Source organism: Apodemus sylvaticus, chromosome 17 (genome assembly GCF_947179515.1).
Source record: "Apodemus sylvaticus chromosome 17, mApoSyl1.1, whole genome shotgun sequence".
Classification (NCBI taxonomy): domain Eukaryota; kingdom Metazoa; phylum Chordata; class Mammalia; order Rodentia; family Muridae; genus Apodemus; species Apodemus sylvaticus.
The window spans coordinates 81,853,933-81,877,139 of record NC_067488.1 but is presented as its reverse complement, the minus strand read 5'-3'; positions in this window follow the sequence as shown (position 1 = coordinate 81,877,139).

Genomic DNA, 23,207 nt, shown 5'->3' with positions numbered 1-23,207 from the left:
ACCAAATCTTTTCGAGTTACAACGTGTTGTTTAGGAAATACTAGATAATTTTGTATGATGCATTATTTCATCTTGTTAAGTTTAAGTATTTCGAATATGTACATATTTGTTTTACTCTGCAAAACTGTATTTCCTTGTAACGTGGTATTCTTACATATTCTTGCGAGAGAAAACTCTCCTGTGCATTCTCTTTTGAGGCTACACACTTAGACATACATGTCCCGCGTTACCGTCTCGCCAGCAAGAACGACGTGGCACACTTAGGATCCTTCTGCAGCCAAGCTTTACTGATGCTTTTAGTGGAGGGAGACCCCGCGCCCAACATGGACACCATTTATATACCCCTTGGCGTGACGTGTACACACCTGATTGGCTGTTTACTCATGACCTCATTCGAGTGCCCCGGGACGGGCAGAGATTTGGCGCGAAAATACTCTTGCACATGCGCAGATAGCTTGTTTACTAAGAAAGCGAAGTTGGCACAGTGGAAGCCGGCGCCATCATGTAATGGCGAATACAGCCGCAGCTTTCCACATCTCTCCCTTTTTAATTTTATTAAAAAATGCAAGCCACTCTGTAATGGATGAAGGTAGAGGTCGAATCCCTAGTAAGGTGAATAAGAGCACCATGTACAGAACAAGACCTTTAGGTTCCTTCTCCCAGGGTCGTCCTGACTTGCACTCATGCCGTTTTTCCTAGGGGAGGGACACTTGGACACACAACCCTCATGCAATTCGCCTTGTCTTCTAAGAGTGTCCAAAAGTCTGAACAACCATTATACGGTGCTTAGCCCGACAATCCATCAGGGTGAAAGGACTTACTCACTCATCCCTGTGCAATGAGTCTAACCTCTAGGGGTGCAAGAGCTGAGCAGTCCAGTGCTTGTAAGATTATTTTAACATGGATAACCAGATCTCTGGGGAGGCGCCTTGATTAATAGCCACAAGTGCTTGAGCAATCACAACCTTGTCACGTCTTTGTTGAGATCTGAGTTTGCAGACCAGTCAAAGCGTGAACACGCATCCACAGCTTAAGGCTGCGCCAAATAGACTCACCCCCACCCACTCCTTAAAGTAAGAAAAGGTTGAAGTGGTCCAGGGAGAGAGTCCCTCTGTCAGCGGTAGGTCCACTCGAGTTGAATTGACAGCCAACACTGCTGCCTGCAAAGATTCGAGAGTTTCATCGAAGCCCTCAGACAAATTTACTGCAAGATATAATGACGATTACCTAGACAAATTCGCCGCGTGGGTGAGATTTTCATACTGCACACCAGTAATGCAATGCGCACCCGGTTTTCTTTCGCATCCCAATTGAGCAAGTTGAAAAAGAATATTTAGTCTTTCTTCCACCAGATCGAGGCGTTGGTTACTAATCATTAACCCACCCTTTAGTTGAACACTAGCAGAAGTATAGACATTGACAGCATCCGCCACCTTGGCTGACAATTGGTTCAGGACCCTGTCTGTTTGAACTTTGGTTACCATAGCAATCCCAGCAGTTGTAGCATCAACCGCACTAACGGAGATGGCCACAACAATAGCTGCAGTGATACCAAAATCTCTTTTCTGTTTGAGCATGGATAGGGTAGAAGGGACTTCCACGGGAACAGGAATCCACCGTGGAACCCTGGCTACCATGGCACGGGTAGCCCATTCGGAATCCCAACACTGGGACATCCAACAAGTGTCACTGGAACACTTCTCAAATGATTTATTTGAGAGAATAAACAAGAAAGGGGGATAGACGCATACCGGAATAGGTGGGTAGTCAATTTGATTCACCAGGGTTTTATTGAATCTAGTGATTTCTATTGTAGAAATAGTATATGTTTGTGTAATTCTATCCTCTCCTGGAATAGCAACCCTTAGTCCCCGAGACTGAAAAGATTTTGAAGCACCAGTAAAAGAGGCCCTTCCAGCAGCTCCTCCTCGGATAAAAGCCAAGGAATTAAGATCTGAACAGCTGCCATTAACTCCACAAAGTACCCACTTACGGAAAGGGTGCATTCTAATGTCCTGTATAAAGAGTCCCTGTTTCATAGCAAAGTCTTCCTCTTGGCTTACCATCATATTGGGGGAAAAGGAAAAGGTTTTAGCTTGGTCTGCCCAACGAGTAATAGAGGATTGACAATCAGACCAGGGTGGAATTAACCCTTCGTCCTCCCAACTACAATGTGGGGCTATCCTGGGTTGACGAGGACGCTCCTTGTTTAGAAAATTGGGTGATAGAAATGTGCCATTAATCCAGATTGCCTCTTGCCAGAAGGCCCGTTTTGTAACTATTTTGTCTGGGTTAGAGGTATCCCGGGTCCGCTTCAGCCAGCCTCCCTTCTGCTTGTCAAACATTCCCAAGGCCTGGCCCGTGAGCTTGATGCATTCTCCTACCCCATCAAATTCAAAACAGAGAGAACCTCGCTCTAGTAAAGAGCGACTCTCCCCTAAAGGAGCTTGGGTGGGGTCATACGGCAAGTATGGCAATTCTAAGGTTTTGTTAGTTGTAAAAAACTTTGGGAAAACAACTGCATCATGACGGACAGGTATTGGCTTTGGGAAGGCCGACAAGATAGCCCATATGTATTCTCCCTATATACTAGGAACCCAAATCCAAAGAGGCAGCACAAGGGCCAGGAGTAGTTTCTGTGGGATCCGTCCAGGTGTCATCTTCAGGTGTCAGAATTCTCCATGTCAGTCGCTCCGGCAAACAGAATGGATTATCTTCCCCCTGTGAGAAAACACAAACAGCTCCCCTGGATCTTATTAAAATAGGATCCGGGCCTTTCCATTGACCAGACAACACATCTTTCCATTTGACCATTTCTTTTGGCCTGTCAGGTTCTGAACAGTGTCGGTCAGCGGCAGTATGGCCTTGGTCATCAAGATTTAAAAAATTAAAAGTAAAGAGTGCCATGGAAATGGCTACTCTTGGTACCGGGGGTAGAGCCTCCTCGATTCCTCCCTTTTGTTTAATTATGTAAGATTTGAGAGTGCGGTGGGCGCGCTCTACAATGCCCTTGGGGATTATATGGGAGGCCAGTTAAATGAGTTACATCCATTTGACTACAGAACTGCCGAAATTTTTGAGAAGTATATACTGGTCTATTATCTGTCTTGAGGAGTCTGGGTTTGCCCCAAGCACTCCACGCCTCGAGGCAATGTTGAATTACATGGGAGGCCTTTTCTCCGGTTAAAGGTGTAGCACGCATAATGCCAGAGCATGTATCAATAGAAACATGCAAGTACTGGAGTCTTCCAAAAGAAAGGATGTGAGTAACATCCATCTGCCATATTTGTAGCGGTCGAATTCCCCGTGGATTAATTCCCACGTGAGGCACAGGCAAAAACTGACAACAATTTTGACATTGGGTAACTATTTCTCTAGCTTCTTTTCTAGTCAGAGCAAATCGGTGGTGTAAGGTTTCAGCTGTTACCTGAAAGCGCTTATAAAATTCTTTTGCCGCTTCTATCTGGGAAGACATTGCAACAGCCACGATCTTGGTGGCTTTATCTGCCAAATCATTTCCCAGCGACATAGGACCAGGGAGGCCCGAATGTGCTCTGATATGAGTAATATAAACAGGGAATTTTCTATTCAATAAGACAGTTTGTATTTGTTGAAAAATGTTAGCAACTCTGCTGGTGGGTTTTATTACCCCAGCTGTCTCAAGAAGATTAACTGCATTAACCACATAGGAAGAATCAGACACAATATTAAGTGGTCCTGGGAAGGTCTCAAGAACCTCTAGTACCACTAAACATTCCACAACTTGAGGTGAGGTTTCATTATATTGTTTAGATACTACTTCACCATTAACTACATAAGCACCTACACCAGTTTTTGATCCATCAGTATACACTACGATTCCATCTGGGAGTGAATTTCTGGCTGTTACTCGTGGGAATACTACAGCCTGACTTAGGGCAAACTGCAAAATTGGATGCTTTGGATAATGATTGTCAATTTGTCCAGCAAAGGAGGTAACTAAAATTGCCCAATCATTGGATGTAGCTGCCAAAGTTTGAACTTGTGCTGCAGTATATGGCACAATCAAAGTAGCAGGATCTTGTCCAAAATGCGGCTTTGATCCCGCGCAGCGCAAGTTGTGCAACTGCATCAGGGTACCAGTCTATTATTTTAGCAGGACAAGCATTGGGGTGAACCTATAATAACGGCCCATCTTGCCATAAGACGGCTGTCGGTAGTTGTATAGTTTTAAAAACACATAAATCAAAATGCTTAGTTTCATCAATGCGCTGCAATTGGGCATCTTGTAGGGCATTTTCCACAATTTGCAACACCTGGCTTGCAGCTGGTGTTAATGCTCTCGGAGAGGAGATATGAGGATCTCCTACCAGAATATCAAATAAGGGTTTTAACTCAGCAGAAGGAATCCTTAAAAAATGGCCTCAGCCAATTTATGTCCCCCAGCAACTTTTGAAAGTCATTTAATGTACGCAGGTGATCTCTGCGAATCTCCGATTTCTGAGGAACTATTTTGTCAGGATAAATTACAGACCCCAAAAAGGATCCCATTTTTGCAATCTGCACCTTTTCTGTGGCTACATGCAATCCCCATTGCTCTAAAGCTTTCAATAAAATGGGAAACGCTTCCTGTAGAACATCCAAATCTTTATTACATATTAAAATATCATCCATATAAATAGCAAGAAGCAGAGAAGGAAAGCGTTTCTTTATGGGTTCAAGAGCTAACTGTACATATAATTGGCACATGGTGGGGCTATTGGCCATGGCCTGAGGTAGAACTTTCCATTGAAATCTCTTATCTGGCTCAAAATGATTAATAGCTGGTATAGTAAATGCAAACCTTTGTCTATCTTGTGGGCACAAGGGAATGGAAAAGAAACAGTCCTTAATATCTATGATTATTATCTCCCATTGCTTAGGTAAGGCAAAAAGCAAGGGTAGGCCTCGCTGGATCGAGCCAAATAGACGCATCTGTGCATTAATGGCTCTCAGATCATGGAGAAGTCTCCACTTCCCTGACCTTTTCTTAATTACAAAAATAGGAGTGTTCCATGGTGAGGTAGAAGGTTCTAAATGACCAAGCTGTAATTGTTCATCAACCAGCTTAATAGCAGCTTCCAATTTTTCAGAGGTTAGAGGCCATTGAGGAACCCATACAGCTTCCTCTGTGAGCCAGGGTATGGGCATAACGCCCTCAATGGCCCCTAGAAAAAACCCAGGCCCTGCCTTCCGACATTTCCTTTTTGGGGAAGTGGGTCTAGTCTTCCCTGTTCTTCTTTTCCTAATTCTTTCCCCTCTCTATAACCCATCTTTCTCATGACACCCATTGCTTGTTGCAAATATTCATTCGTTAAGGTTAGCCCTACACCTAGCAATATGTCCCTCCCCCATAAGTTGACAGGAAGAGGGAGAACAAAGGGAGTGAATTCTCCCAACTGTCCCTCTAGGGAGCGCCACCTTAAGGGGCATGAGCTGATGGTGGGGCTTGCCTCATAGCCCAACCCCCGGAGGGGGTGGGACGATTCTATCAGTGGCCAGGACTTAGGCCACCAACAAGAAGAAACAATACTTTTGTCTGCCCCGGTATCTAAAATGCCTTTAAAGGACTTTCCTTCTATCTGAAGCTCCAGTACGGGCTGGGTGTCAAGGTTCACTACCAAATAGGCTAAATCACTGCCAGAGGTGCCAAACCTCTGGGTCCCTCGAGGGGGGCCGGAGGAGGGATACTGGTCATGCAGACCAGGTAAAACCACTAATTGGGCAATCCCGTCACCTGATGAGATAGAGAAAACGCCCTGAGGGCTGGAGCAGAGAACCTGAAGTTCCCCCTCGTAATCCTGATCCACAACTCCAGGGTGAACGACAAGTCCTTTCATAGTGAGGGAAGAGTGGCCCAGAATTAATCCTACGGTTCCTCTTGGCAAAGGCCCTCTAAAATCCGTAGGTATGGGCTGAATTCCCATCTGGGGCATCAGCATGAATCGGGCTGTGGACCGGAGGTCCAGTCCACCTGATCCCTGAGTTGCTCTACGGAGTTGCGTATCACCCACCGGTTTGTTGCAGTCCCATATGTTTTGGGGCCCTGAGACCTGGGGCCCTGGCGCCCGTTTTTTGGACCATCGCCTTCTTCTCCAGCCAAGGCAGGAGCAGGCTGCAGTGACCGGCCCCTGATGTCTCTCACCGAGCAGCACTCATTGGCCCAGTAATAGCCCTTTCCGCATCTGGTGCAAACCCCAGGCACCCTCTTCTTACCAGGGGCCCGGCAGTCCCTTTTTAAATGCCCAGTCCTGCCACAGTTAAAACATGTCTTCTGTTCTCCTACCCTCGAGCCCTTTTGGCTCTGAAGGATAGCAGCAGCAAGACCAGCATTAGTGAGAGGACCCTCAAGTTCTCTACAAACTTTCACCCAGTCCTGAAGACCCTTACTTTTCCTAGGGGCTATAGCAGCTTTGCATTCTTGACTAGCCTGTTCATAAATCAGCTGCTCTATCAGGGGCATGGCTTGCTCAGGATCTCCAAAAATCCTCCCTGCAACCTCTGTCATTCTAGCCACAAATTCTGAAAATGGTTCCTGTGGGCCTTGAACAATTTTTGTTAGATGTCCTCCTGGGTCTCCTCTCTTTGAGAGACTTTTCCAAGCCCTAATGGTGGCAGTAGATATCTGCCCATAAGCACCCCAGGCAAAATTGGTTTGATTATTAGCAAAGGGTCCTTGTCCTGTCAGGAGTTCAAAGGTCCACTGTCTCTGATCCCCTCCAACCGCAGAGTTAGCCTTAGCCTGGGTCTGCAGAAGGTCGTACCAAAGGGCTTTCCATTCCATATATAGACCCATATTAGGCAAAGCAGCCTTGGCCACAGTCTGCCAGTCTCTGGGAGTCATGGCTTGATCATTCAGCCGCTCCACCAATGAGATAGTAAAATTGGCAGTAATCCCATAATTACGGACTGACTCTGCAAGTTCTTTGATCTCACAGAACACTACCGGGGCAAAGATTCGAGCCCCTGCTTCCCCTTCAAAAACTGTAAAAGCCTGTTGCAGCTTTCTCCGTTCTTTTCTGGGAGAGGAACGAATCTGACCCATATGCTTCCGCATAAGGCAGAGGTGCAGCGGGACCTTGAGGTCGCGAGGTCATGTGGCCTTTGTTCTTGCCCCTCCCCGTCTTAATATGCCATGCATCGTCTGAACGGTATCTCTCCTTCTCGTGCTGAGCTACCTCATCTTCCAATTCCTCCTCTTCGGAGGGACTAAGTTCATCTGTGTCAGGATCATCTGAGTTGCCTAGGTTTAGGGCGTCCAGCTCTCTAAACGGATACAGACTTTCCCGCCTGCCTTTCTTTGTTTCTGCTCCACCTTTCTCTCCCAGGGCGTCCTTTCCCTTGTCTATCACTTCCACAGATCTAGAGTCCTTGGAAGGGCCTTTTTTCTTAGGTGCACCTTTTTTACTTTTGACCACACCGGTCCTTTTACACCACTCTATTTCTGACAGACTGTCCTGAATCTCTTCCAAAACCTCCTGCCCTGCTTTTATGGACAAACGGCATTTCTCATCCTCAAGACATGATTTCACAAGCTTCCACAGTGGCATCGTCCCTGCTTTTAGTTTCCCAGCCTGTTGTTCTCTAATTAGGTCTCTCTCCAGCTTCTCCCATGAAGCAAGCGTTAGCGACCCGGAACATGCGTACCAGGGTGCCACACGATCCACCTCCCTGACAAAACAATTTAGAGTTTTTGTTGAGACCTTCAGATTGCGCTGTCTCAGAAGAGACTGCAGCGCCATGACCACCGAATGTGAAGTCCCCATACTGCTCCATTATCTACAGGAGAGACTTAAGTATCGGGCTGGCACTGCGGCTTATCTACATCCATCTGACTGTGCCTAATGATGATGATTTAACACCAAGGGCGGTGGAAGCAAAATGAAACCAAAAGAAAAAGGATGAGTGCCACAAAAACAATCGGGAAGGCTTCAATTGCCCCCGCTAATTAAGGAGAAAGGTGGGAGAGATCAAGGCCAAAGAAAGACATGCCTCTTAGAGCCTTAGCCGTATCACTGCAGTTCTGAATCCACCCTGTGACCTTAACCAGGGGGTCTCCTCGGTGCCGGTGATGATAAGGCGTATCCCGAGTTTCGGCACCAGATGTCCCGTGCTACCATCTCTCCAGCAAGGACAACGCGGCACACTTAGGATCCTTCTGCAGCCAAGCTTTACTGACGCTTTTCGTGGAGGGAGACCCCGCGCCCAACATGGACACCGTTTATATACCCCTTGGTGTGACGTGTACACACCTGATTGGCTGTTTACTCATGACCTCATTCGAGTGCCCCAGGACGGGCAGGGATTTGGCGCAAAAATACTCTTGCACATGCGCAGATAGCTTGTTTACAAAGAAAGCGAAGTTGGCACAGTGGAAGCTGGCGCCATTTTTTAATGGCGAATACAGCCGCAGCTTTCCACACATACATGCAACACCAAAGTTTTTGAGTTAAAATATGTTGTTTAGGAAAAAATAGATAATTTCGAACGATGCAGGATTTCCTTAAAAGGTGGTATTCTGACATATTTTTTCGAGAGAAAACTTTCCTGTGTCTTCTCTTTTGAAGCTACACGCTGAGACATACACGCAACACCAAATCTTTTCGAATTACAACGTGTTGTTTAGGGAAAACAAGATAATTTTTTACGATGCTTTATTTCTTCTCTTAATGTTTAAGTATTCCTAATATGTACGTATTTGTCTTTACTCTGCAACACTGTATTTCCTTGTAATGTGGTATTCTTACATTTTCTTTTGAGAGAAAACTCTCCTGTGCATTCTCTTTTGAGGCTACATGCTTACACATACATGCAACACCACATCTTTTCGAGTTACCACGTGTTGTTTAGGAAAAACAAGATAATTTTGCACGATGCGTTATTTCTTCTTGTAAAGTTTTAGTATTTCCAATACGTACGTATTTGTCCTTAATCTGCAACACTGTATTTCCTTATAACGTGGTATTCTTACATATTCTTTTGAGAGAAAACTCTCCTGTGCATTCTCTTTTGAGGCTGCACGCTTAGACAAAAACGCAACACCAAAGATTTTCGAGTTAAAACAAGTTGTTTAGGAAAAAAAAAGATAATTTCGCTCAATGCAGCATTTCCTTAAAACGAGGTATTCAGACATATTTTTTCGAGAGAAAACTCTCCTGTGTGTTCTCTTTTGAGGCTACACACTGAGACATACAAGCTACACCAAAGCTTTTCGAGTTACAATGTGTTGATTAGGAAAAACAAGATAATTTCGCACGATGCAGGATTTCCATAATACGTGGTATTCTGACATATATTTTCGAGAGAAAATTTTCCTGTGGGTTCTCTTTTGAGGCCACACATTTAGACATATACACAACACCAAATCTTTTCGAGTTACAACGTGTTGTTTAGGAAATACAAGATAATTTTTTACGATGTGTTATTGCTTCTCGTAAAGTTTAAGTATTTCTAATACGTACGTATTTGTCTTTACTCTGCAACACTGTATTCCCTTATAACGTGGTATTCTTACATATTCTTTCAAGAGAAAACTCTCCTGTGCATTCTCCTTTGAGACTAGACGCTTAGACATACACGCAACACCAAAGCTTTTCGAGTTACAACGTGTTGTTTAGGAAAAATAAGATAACTTCGCAAGATGCGGGTTTTCCTTAATACGTGGTATTCTGATATACTTTTTCGAGAGAACACTCACCTGTGGGTTCTCTTTTGAGGCTACACATTTACACATACACACAACACCAAATCTTTTCGAGTTACAACGTGTTGTTTAAGAAATACAAGAAAATTGTTTACGATGCATTATTTCTTCTTGTAAAGTTTAAGTATTTCTAATTCGTATGTATTTGTCTTTACTCTGCAACACTGTATTTCCTTATAACGTTGTATTCTTACATATTCTTTAGAGACAAAACTCTCCTGTGCCTTCTGTTTTGAGGCTAGATGCTTAGACATACAGGCAACACCAAAGCTTTTCGAGTTACAACGTGTTGTTTAGGAAAAACAAGATAATTTCGCAAGATGCGGGATTTTCTTAAAACGTGGTATTCTGACATATTTTTTCGAGAGAAAACTCTCCTGTGCATTCTCTTTTGGGGCTACATGCTTAGACATACATGCAACACCAAATCTTTTCGAGTTACAACATGTTGTTTAGAAAATAAAAGATAATTTTGTATGATGCAATATTTCTTCTCGTAAAGTTTAAGTATTTCCTTATCGTATGTATTTGTCTTTACTCTGCAACACTGTATTTCTTTATAACATGGTATTCTTATATATTCTTTCGAGAGAAAACTCTTCTGTGCGTTCTCTTTTGAGGCTACACGCTTAGACGTACATGCAACACCAAAACTTTTCGAGTTACAACGTCTTGTTTAAGAAAAACAAGATAATTTCGCACGATGCGGGATTTCCATAAATCGTTGTATTGGGACATATTTTTTTGAGAGAAAATTCTCCTGTGCATTCTCTTTTGAGGCCACATGCTTAGACATACATGCAACACCAAATCATTCGAGTTACAACGTGTTGTTTAGGAAATAGAAGATAATTTTGTATGATGTCTTATTTCTTCTCTTAATGTTTAAGTATTTCTAATACATACTTATTTGTCTTTGCTCTACAACACTGTATTTCCTTGTAACGTTGTATTCTTACATATTCTTTCGAGAGAAAACTCTCATGTGCATTCTCTTTTGAGGCTACACGCTTAGACATACACCCCACACCAAATCTTCTCAAGTTATAATGTATTGTTTAGGAAATACTAGATAATTTTGTATGATGCGTTATTTCTTCTCATAAGTTTAAGTATTTCTAATAGGTACGTATTTGTCTTTACTCTGCAAAACTGTTTTTCCTTGTTACGTGGTATTCTTACATATTCTTGCGAGAGAAAACTCTCCTGTTCCTTCTCTTTTGAGGCTACACACTTAGACATACACACAACACCAAAGCTTTTCGAGTTAAAAGATGTTGTTTAGGAAAATCAAGATAATTTCGCACGATGCGGGATTTCCATAAAACGTGGTATTCTGACATATTTTTTAGAGAGAAAACTCTCCTGGGCATTCTCTTTTGAGGCTACAAGCTTAGACATACATGCATCGCCAAAGCTTTTCGAGTTACAAACTGTTGTTTAGGAAAAAAAAGATAATTTTCCACGATGCGGGATTTCCTTAAAACGTGGTATTCTGACATATTTTTTGGAGAGAAAACTCTCCTGGGCATTCTCTTTTGAGGCTACAAACTTAGACATACACGCAAAACAAAATCTTTTCGTGTTACAACGTGTTGTTTAGGAAAAACAAGATAATTTTGCACGATGCGTTATTTCTTCTCCTAAAGTTTAAGTATTTCCTATACGTACGTAATTGTCTTTACTCTGCAACACTGTGTTTCCTTATAACATGGCATTCTTACATATTCTTTCGAGAGAAAACTCTCCTTTGCGTTTTCTTTTGAGGCTACACGCTTACACATACACGCATCACCAAAGCTTTTCGAGTTACAACCTGTTGTTTAGGAAAAAAAAAAGATAATTTCGCATGATGCTGGATTTCCTTAAAACGTGGTATTCTGACATACTTTGTCGAGAGAAAATTCCCCTGTGGGTTCTCTTTTGAGGCTACACGTTTAGACATGCACGCAACACCAAATCTTTTCGAGTTACAACCTGTTGTTTAGGAAAAACAAGATTATTTTGCACTAGGAGGGATATCCTCAAAACGTGGTATTCTGACATATTTTTTCGAGAGAAAACTCTCCTGTGCGTTCTCTTTTGAGGATACACGCTTAGACATACACGCCACACCACATCTTTTCGAGTTACAATGTGTTGTTTAGGAAATACTAGATAATTTTTTACGATGCATTATTTCTTCTCATAAAGTTTAAGTATTTCTAATATGTACGTATTTGTATTTACTCTGCAAAACTGAATTTCCTTGTAATGTGGTATTCTTACATATCCTTGCGAGAGAAAACTCTCCTGTGCATTCTCTTTTGAGGCTACACACTTAGACATACACGCAACACCAAAGCTTTTCGAGTTACAACATGTTGTTTAGGAAAAACAAGATAATTTGCACGTTGCAGGATTTCCTTAAAACGTGGTATTCTGACAAATTTTTTGAGAGTAAATAATCCTGTGGTTTCTCTTTTGAGGCTAAACGTTTAGACATACACGCAACACCAAGTCTTTTCATTTTACAACGTGTTGTTTAGGAAATACAAGTTAATTTTGTACAATGCGTTATTTCTTCTCATATAGTTTAAGTATTTCTAATAAGTAAGTATTTGTCTTTACTCTGCAACACTGTATTTCCTTATAACGTGGTATTCTTACATATTCTTTGGAGAGAAAACTCTCCTGTGCGTTCTATTTTGAGGCTACATGCTTAGACATACATGCAACACCAAAGCTTTTCGAGTTACAACGTCTTGTTTAAGAAAAACAAGATAATTTTGCACAATGCGTTATTTCTTCTCGTAAAGTTTAAGTATTTGCAATATGTACATTTTTGTCTTTAATCTGCAACACTGTATTTCCTTATAACACGGTATTCTTACATATTCTTTTGAGAGAAAACTGTCCTGTGAGTTCTCTTTTGAGGCTGCATGCTTAGATAAAAACGCAACACCAAAGCTTTTCGAGTTACAACAAGTTGTTAAGGAAAAACAAGATAATTTCGCACAATACGGGATTTTCTTAAAACGTGGTATTCTGACATATTTTTTCGAGAGAAAACTCTCCTGTGCGTTCTCTTTTGCGGGTACACGCCTAGACGTACAGGCAACACCAAAGCTTTTCGAGTTGTAACATGTTGTTTAGGAAAAGCAAGATAATTTCGCACGATGCAGGACTTCCTTAAAACGTGGTATTCTGACATATTTTTTCGATAAAAATCTCTCCTGTGCATTCTCTTTTGAGGCGACATGCTGATACATACAAGCAAGACCAAAGCTTTTCGAGTTACAACATGTTGTTTAGGAAAAACAAGATAATTTTGCACGATGCACGATTTTCTTAAAACGTGGTATTCTGACATATTTTTTCGAGAGTAAATAATTCTGTGGGTTCCCTTTTGGGGCTAAACATTTAGACATACACGCAACACCAAATCTTTTCGAGTTTCAACGTGTTGTTTAGGAAATACAAGTTAATTTTGTACGATGCGTTATTTCTTCTCGTAAATTTTAAGTATTACTAATAAGTAAGTATTTGTCTTTACTCAGCAACACTGTATTTCCTTATAACGTTGTATTCTTACATATTCTTTGGAGAGAAAACTCTCCTGTGCATTCTCTTTTGAGGCTACACACTTAGACATTCACGCAACACCAAAGCTTTTCGTTTTAAAACATGTTGTTTAGGAAAAACAAGATAGAACTCTGCCTCCCGTCAGTCAGTTACGAGGGCTCCATATTGGTTCTCAGTCGCCAGAGAAATCAGACTGAGGTACGCAAATATAACCCGAGACCAACATCGCGGGGGTCTAAGCCCGATGGGCGTTGGCCTGCACCCAGGCCCTGGGCTGATCGGGGGCCACCGGGGTGCAAACTGGCCAGGAGTTTTTTTCCCCCGGGCCAGCACGCACACCACCGCCATTTTGCCTAAGGGAAGCCAGAGAGACCTAGCAGGCAAAACCAAACCGGCTAACAGGCACAGCCCGAGGCAGACATAGCAGGGGTCTCAGATGGTCAGGCCCTGGCCTGCCCCCAGGTCCTGGGCTGCTCGGTGGGCCATCTGTGTGCCGACCCAGCCAGGAGCTTGTTTGCCCGGGCTGGCGCGCACCACCGCCATTTTGCCTACGAGAAGCCAGAGAGACCTAGCAGGCAAAACCAAACCAGCTAACAGGCATAGCCCAAGGTGGACATAGCAGGGGTCTCAGACGGTCAGGCCCTGGACTGCCCCCAGGCCCTGGGCTGCTCGGTGGGCCATCTGTGTGCCGACCTGGCCAGGAGGTTTTTTCCCCCGGGCCAGCACGCACACCACCGCCATTTTGCCTAAGGGAAGCCAGAGAGACCTAGCAGGCAAAACAAAACCAGCTAACAGGCATAGCCCGAGGCGGACATAGCAGGGGTCTCAGACGGTCAGGCCCTGGACTGCCCCCAGGCCCTGGGATGCTCATTGGGCCATCTGTGTGCTGACCCAGCCAGGAGGTTGTTAGCCCAGCAGACTCTCCCAGCACTCTCAGGGAACGCACGCATGCCACCATCCTAGCCACCTGACAGACCCAATTAACACTCACAGCTGAGGGGAACTTTGCTCCAACATTGGCCTGCCAGGCTTTTGCCTAGACTCAGGGCCTGAGCAGCTAGGCTAGCCTTGTGTGCACCAACCCGGTTGGGAGTTCTGCTGCCCAGCAGAGAGATCAGCATGCAGAAAAGGTCCCTGCAGCATACAGCCTCAGCACTCCCTGAAGGAGCAAACGGGCACCTTCTGGCTCACAGACACAATCTGGGGCAAAGAACACTAGGGCTGCAAGGGCACCCAAGAGGAGGAAGGCACATCAGCAATCTGCAACAGGAAAAACCCTGCCCTCCAGTGTTGCAGAAATAGCCCTAGAGCCTCTCAGGAGGCTGAAACACAAGCCGGAGACAAGACCAATTAGCTCCAGAGAACAAGATGGCAAAGGACAAACACAGGAACACTACTAACAGAAATCTAGGCAATATGGCAGCATCTGAACCAAGCTCTCCAACATCAGCAAGTCCTGGTTATGCCAACACACCAGAGAAACAAGATTTGGATTTAAAATCACTGTTCATGATGCTGCTAGAAGAACACAAAAAGGACATGAATGAATCTCTTAAAGCAATACAGGGGAACATGAATAAGCTAGAAACCTGTTTAATGGAAACACAAAAAAACACTTAAAGAAATGCAGGAGAATAAGGCCCAAGAGATAGAAGCCAATAAAGAAGAAAGGCAAAAAAAACTTAAAGAAATGCAGGAGAACTTGAGTCAACAGGCAGAAGTCATGAAAGAGGAAACACAAAAATCTCTTAAAGAAATACAGGAAAACACAGACAAACAAATGATGGAACTGAGCAAAACCATCCTGGACCTAAAAACAGAAGTAGAAACAACTAAGAAATCACAAAGGGAGACAACTTTGGAGATAGAAAACCTTGAGAAGAAATCAGGGGCCATAGATGCAAATATAAACAACAGAATACAAAAGATGGAAGAAAGAATCTCAGATGCCGAAAATACCATAGAAATCATTGACTCAACTGTTAAAGAAAATACAAAATGCAAAAAAGCTTGTATCCCAGAACATCCAGGAAATCCAGGATACAATGAGAAGACCAAACCTAAGGATTATAGGTATAGATGAGAGTGAAGATTTACAACAGAAGGGGCCAGCAAATATCTTCAACAAAATTATGGAAGAAAACTTTCCTAACTTAAAGAGAGAGATGCCTATGAATATACAAGAAGCCTACAGAACTCCAAACAGACTGGACCTGAGCAGAAATACCTCTTGTCACATAATAATCAAAACCCCAAATGCACTAAACAAAGAAAGAATATTAAAGGCAGTAAGAAAGAAAGGCCAAGTAACATATAAAGGAAGACCTATCAGAATCACACCAGACTTCTCACCAGAGACCATGAAAGCTAGAAGATCCTGGGCAGATCTCATGCAGACTCTAAGAGAACACAAATGTCAGCAAAGACTACTATACCCAGCAAAACTCTCATTCACCATAGATGGAGAAACCAAGACATTCCATGACAAAACCAAATTTACACAATATCTTTCCACAAACCCAGCTCTGCAAAGAATAATAGGAGGAAAACTCTAGTACAAGGAGGGAAACTACACCCTGGAAAGAGCAAGATAGTTACCTTCCTTCATCAAACCCAAAAGAAGATAACCACTCAAATATAAAAAGAACATCAAAAATGACAGGAAGTAATAATCACTATTCCCTAATATCTCTTACAACCAATGGTCTCAATTCCCCAATAAAAAGACATAGACTAACAGACTGGATAAGGAAACAGGACCCTACAATTTGCTGTATACAGGAGACACACCTCAGTGTCAAAGATAAAAACTACCTTAGAGTAAAAGGCTGGAAGACAATCTTACAAGCCAATGGTCACAGGAAACGAGCAGGAGTAGCCATTCTAATATCAGATAAAATTGACTTTCAACCTAAAGTCATCAAAAGAGACACAGAAGGACATTTCTTGCTGGTCAAAGGAAAAATCCACCAAGAAGAACTTTCAGTTCTGAACATCTATGCACCAAATGCAAGGGCACCCTCATTCGTAAAAGAAACTTTACTAAAGCTCAAAGCACACATTGCACCTAACACAATAATTGTGGGGGACTTCAAAACTCCACTTTCCTCAATGGACCGATCGGGAAAACAGAAACAAAACAGGGACACAGTAAAACTAATTGAAGCTTTGGACCAATTGGATTTGACTGATATTTATAGAACATTTCACCCTAAAGCAAAAGAATATACCTTTTTCTCAGCACCTCATGGTACCTTCTCCAAAATCGACCACATAATTGGACACAAGGCAGACCTCAACAAATATAAAAAGATCGAACTAATCCCATGCCTCCTATCAGATCACTATGGAGTAAAAGTGATCATCAATAGCAACAAAAACAACAGAAAACCCACATACAAGTGGAAACTGAACAATATTCTACTCAATGATACCTTGGTCAAGGAAGAAATAAAGAAAGAAATTAAAGACTTTTTAGAACACAATGAAAATGAAAACACAACATACCCAAACCTATGGGACACAATGAAAGCAGTGCTAAGAGGAAAACTCATAGCCCTGAGTGCCTCCAAAAAGAAAATGGAGAGAGCATACATTACCAGCTTAATGACACACCTCAAAGCCCTGGAACAAAAAGAAGCTATTTCACCCAGGAGGAGTAGAAGGCAGGAAACTCAGGGCCGAAATCAATCAAGTAGAAACAAAGAGAACCATACAAATAATCAACAAAACCAGGAGCTGGTTCTTTGAGAAAATCAGCAAGATAGATAAACCCTTAGTCAGACTGACCAAAGGGCACAGAGAAAGTATCCAAATTAACAAATTTAGAAATGAAAAGGGAGATATAACAACGGAAACTGAGGAAATCCAAAAAATCATCAGATCCTACGACAAGAGACTGTACTCAACACAACTGGAGAATCTGGAGGAAATGGACAATTTCCTTGACAGATACCAAATACCAAAATTAAATCAGGACCAACTAGACCATCTAAACAGTCCCATAATGCCTAAAGAAATAGAAGGAGTCATAGAAAGTCTTCCAACCAAAAAAAGCACAGGACCAAATGGTTTCAGTGCAGAATTCTATCAGACCTTCAAAGAAGAGTTAACACCAATACTCTTCAAACTATTCCACAAAATAGAAACAGAAGGAACACTACCCAATTCCTTCTACGAAGCCACAATTACGCTGATACCAAAGCCACACAAAGATCCAACAAAGAAAGAGAACTTCAGACCAATTTCCCTTATGAACATCGATGCAAAAATACTCAATAAAATTCTTACCAACCGAATCCAAGAACACATCAAAACGATCATCCAACATGATCAAGTAGGCTTTATCCCGGGAATGCAGGGTTGGTTCAATATACGGAAAACCATCAATGCAATCCACTACATAAACTAACTCAAAGAACAAAACCACATGGTCATTTCATTGGATGCTGAAAAAGCATTTGACAAAATTCAGCATCCTTTCATGCTTAAAGTGTTGGAGAGAACAGGAATTCAAGGCCCATACCTAAACATAGTAAAAGTAATATACAGCAAACTAGTAGCCAGCATCAAACTAAATGGAGAGAAACTTGAAGCAATCCCACTGAAATCAGGGACCAGACAAGGTTGCCCCCTTTCTCCTTTTCTTTTCAATATTGTAATTGAGGTACTAGCTCGGGCAATTCGACAACATAAGGAGGTCAAAGGGATACAAATTGGAAAGGAAGAAGTCAAACTATCATTATTTGCAGACGACATGATAGTCTACCTAAGTGACCCAAAAAACTCCACTAGAGAGCTCCTACAGCTGATAAACAACTTCAGCAAAGTGGCAGGTTATAAAATCAACACAAGCAAATCAGTGGCCTTCCTATACTCAAAGGATAAGCAGGCTGAGAAAGAAATTAGGGAAATGACCACCTTCACAATAGCCACAAACAGTATAAAGTATCTTTGGGTGACTCTTACCAAACATGTGAAAGATCTGTATGACAAGAACTTCAAGACTCTGAAGAAGGAAATGGAAGAAGACCTCAAAAAATGGGAAAACCTCCCATGCTCATGGATCGGTAGAATCAATATAGTTAAAATGGCCATTTTGCCAAAAGCAATATACAGATTCAATGCAATACCCATCAAAATCCCAACTCAATTATTCACAGAGTTAGAAAGAGCAATTATCTAATTCATCTGGAACAACAAAAAACCCAGGATAGCTAAAACTATTCTCAGCAACAAAAGAAAATCTGGGGGAATCAGTATTCCCTGACCTCAAGCAATACTACAGAGCAATAGTGTTAAAAACTGCATGGTATTGGTACAGTGACAGGCAGGAGGATCAATGGAACAGGATTGAAGATCCAGAAATGAACCCACACACCTATGGCCACTTGATCCTCGACAAAGAGGCTGAAAACATCCAATGGAAAAAAGATAGCCTTTTCAACCAATGGTGCTGGTTCAAGTGGAGGGCAGCATGCAGAAGAATGCGAATTGATCCATTCTTGTCTCCTTGTACTAAGCTCAAATCCAAATGGATCAAGGACCTCCACATAGAGCCAGACACTCTGAAGCTAATAGAAAAGAAACTGGGGAAGACCCTTGAGGACATCGGTACAGGGAGAAAGTTTCTGAACAGAACACCAATAGCGTATGCTCTAAGAGCAGGAATTGACAAATGGGACCTCATAAAATTACAAAGTTTCTGTAAGGCAAAGGACACCATCAAGAGGACAAATCGGCAACCAACACATTGGGAAAAGATCTTCACCAATCCTACATCAGATAGAGGGCTAATATCCAATATATATAAAGAACTCAAGAAGTTAGACTCCAGAAAACCAAACAACCCTATTAAAAAATGGGGTACAGAGTTAAACAAAGAACTCTCACCTGAAGAACTTCGGATGGCAGAGAAGCATCTTAAAAAATGCTCAACTTCATTAGTCATTAGGGAAATGCAAATCAAAACAACCCTGAGATTTCATCTTACACCAGTCAGAATGGCTAAGATTAAAAATTCAGGAGACAGCAAGTGTTGGAGAGGGTGTGGAGAAGGAGGAACACTCCTCCACTGCTGGTGGGGTTGTAAATTGGTACAACCACTCTGGAAAGCAATCTGGCGGTTCCTCCGAAAACTGGGCACCTCACTTCCAGAAGATCCTACTATACCACTCCTGGGCATATACCCAGAGGATTCCCCACCATGTAATAAGGATACATGCTCTACTATGTTCATAGCAGCCCTATTTATAATTGCCAGATGCTGGAAAGAACCCAGGTATCCCTCAACAGAAGAGTGGATGCAAAAAATGTGGTATATCTACACAATGAAGTACTATTCAGCCATTAGAAACAATGAATTCATGAAATTCTTAGGCAAATGGATGGAGCTAGAGAACATCATACTAAGTGAGGTAACCCAGACTCAAAAGGTGAATCATGGTATGCACTCACTAATAAGTGGATATTAACCTAGAAAACTGGAATACCCAAAACATAATCCACACATCAAATGAGGTACAAGAAGAAAGGAGGAGTGGCCCCTGGTTCTGGAAAGACTCAGTGAAGCAGTATTCGACAAAACCAGAATGGGGAAATGGGAAGGGGTGGGTGGGAGGACAGGGGAAGAGAAGGTGGCTTACAGGACTTTCGCGGAGTGGGGGGCTAGAAAAGGGGAAATCATTTGAATGTAAATAAGTTATATCGAATAAAAAATAAAAAAATAAAAAAGAAAAGGAAAAACAAGATAATTTTGCAAGGTGCAGGATTTCCTTAAAACGTGGTATTCCGACATATTTTTTCGAGGGAAATCTCTCCTGTGCATTCTCTTTTGAGGCTACACGTTTAGACATACACGCAACACCAAATCTTTTCCAGTTACAACGTGTTGTTTAAGAAAAACAAGACATTTTGCACGATGCGTTATTTCTTCTCGTATAATTTATGTATTTCCAATATGTACATATTTGTCTTTACTCTGCAACACTGTATTTCCTTATAACGTGGTATTCTTACATATTCTTTCGAGAGAAAACTCTCCTGTGCGTTCTCTTTTGAGAATACAAGCTTAGACATACAGGCATCATCAAAGCTTTTCGAGTTTAAACGTGTTGTTAGGAAAAAAAAGATAATTTCGCACGATGCGGGATTTCCTAAAAGGTGGTATTCTGACATATTTTTTCGAGAGAAAATTCTCCTATAGGTTCTCTTCTCAGGCTACACATATAGACTTACAAGCAACACCAAATCTTTTCAGGTTACAACGTGTTGTTTAGGAAATACAAGATAATATTTTACGATGCGTAATTTCTTCTCGTAATTTTAAGTATTTCTAATACGTACGTATTTGTCTTTAGTCTGCAACACTGTATTTCCTTATAACGTGGTATTCTTACATATTTTTTTGAGAGAAATTTCTCCTTTGGGTACTCTTTTGAGGCTACACATTTAGACATACACGCAACACCAAATATTTTCTAGTTACAACGTGTTGTTTAGGAAATACAAGATAATATTTTACGATGCATTATTTCTTCTTGTAATTTTAATTATTTCTAATAAGTACGTATTTGTCTTTACTCTGCAACATTGTATTTCCTTATAACGTGGTATTCTTACATATTTTTTCGAGAGAAAACTCTCCTCTTCCTTCTCTTTTGAAGCTACACGCTTAGACATACATGCAACACCAAAGCTTTTCGAGTAGCAACGTGTTGTTTAGGAAAAACAAGAAAATTTTGCACGATGCGGGATTTCCAAAAAAACGCGGTATTCTGATATATTTTTTCGAGGGAAAATTCTCCTGTGGGTTCTCTTTTGAGGCTACACATTTATACTTACAAGCAACACCAAATCTTTTCAGGTTACAATGTGTTGTTTAGGATATACAAAATAATTTATTACGATGCGTTATTTCTTCTCGTTAAGTTTAAGTATTTCTAATACGTATGTATTTGTCTTTACTCTGCAACACTGTATTTGCCTGTAATGTGGTATTCTTACATATTCTTTCGAGAGAAAACGCTCCTGTGCGTTCTCTTTTGAGGCTACACGCTTAGACATACACACAACACCAAAGCTTTTCGAATTAAAACTTGTTGTTTAGGAAAAACAAGATAATTTCGCACGATGAGTGATTTCCTTAAAAAGGGATATTCTGTCATGTTTTTTTCGAGAGAAAACTCTCCTGTGTGTTCTCTTTTGAGGCCAGAAGCTTAGACATACGCGCAACACCAATTCTTTTCGAGTTACAAAGTGTTATTAGGAAAAACAAGATAATTTTGCACAATGCGTTATTTCTTCTCATAAAGTTTAAGTATTTCCAATATGTACGTATATGTCTTTAATATGCAACACTCTATTTCCTTGTAACGGGGTATTCTTACATATTCTTTCAAGAGAAAACTCTCCTGTGCATTCTCGTCTGAGGCTAAACACTTAGACATACACGCAACACCAAAGCTTTTCAAGTTACACTGTGTTGTTTAGGAAAAACAAGATAATTTCACACGATGAGCGATTTCCTTAAAACGGGGTATTTTGACATGTTTTTTCGAGAGAAAACTTTCCTGTGCATTCTCTTTTGAGGCTAGAAGCTTAGACATACACGCAACACCAAATATTTTCCAGTTACAACGTTTAGGAAAAACATGATAATTCCGCACGATGCGGGATTTCCTAAAAACGTGGTATTCTGACATATTTTTTTGAGAGAAAACTCTCCTGTGCGTTCTCTTTTGAGGCTACACATTTAGACATACACGCAACACCAAATATTTTCCAGTTACAACGTGTTGTTTAGGAAATAAAAGATAATTTTGTATGATGCGTTATTTCTTCTGGTAAAGTTTAAGTATTTCTAATATGTACATATTTGTCTTTACCTGCATCACTGTATTTCCTTGTAACGTGGTATTCTTACATATTCTTTGGAGAGAAAGCTCTCCTATGCGTTATCTTTTGAGGCTACACGCTGAGACATACAAGCAACACAAAGCTTTTTGAGATACAATGTGTTGTTTAGGAATAACTAGATAATTTCGCACGATGCCGGATTTCCTTAAAACGTGGTATTCTGACATATTTTTTCGAGAGAAAATTCTCCTGTGCTTTCTCTTTTGAGGCTACACATTTAGACATACACGCAACACCAAATATTTTCCAGTTACAACGTGTTGTTTAGGAAATAAAAGATAATTTTGTATGATGCGTTATTTCTTCTCATGAAGTTTAAGTATTTCTAATACGAATGTATTTGTCTTTACTCTGCAACACTGTATTTCCTTGTAACGTGGTATTCTTATATATTCTTTTGAATGAAAACTCTCCTGTGCGTTCTCCTTTGAGGCTACACGCTTAGACATACACACAACACCAAAGCTTTTCGAGTTACAACGTGTTGTTTAGGAAAAACAACATAATTTCGCACGATGCGGGATTTCCTAAAAACGAGGTATTCTGACATATTTTTAGAGAGAAAATTCTCCTGTGCATTCTCTTTTGAGGCTACATGCTTAGACATACACACAACACCAAAGATTTTGGAGTTACAACGTGTTGCTTAGGAAATACAAAATAATATTGTAAGATGTGTTATTTCTTCTCGTAAAGTTTAAGTATTTCTTATATGTACGTATTTGTCTTTATTGTGCAAAACTGTATTTCCATGTAACATGGTATTCTTACATATTCTTGAGAGAGAAAACTATCCTGTGCATTCTCCTTTGAGGCTACACACTTAGACATACACGCAACACCAAAGCTTTTCGAGTTACAAAGTGTTGTTTAGGAAAAACAAGATAATTTTGCACGATGAGTTATTTCTTCTCGTAAAGTTTAAGTATTTCCAAAATGTAAGTATTTGTCTTTACTCTACAACACTGTATTTCCTTATAATGTGGTATTCTTACGTATTCTTTCG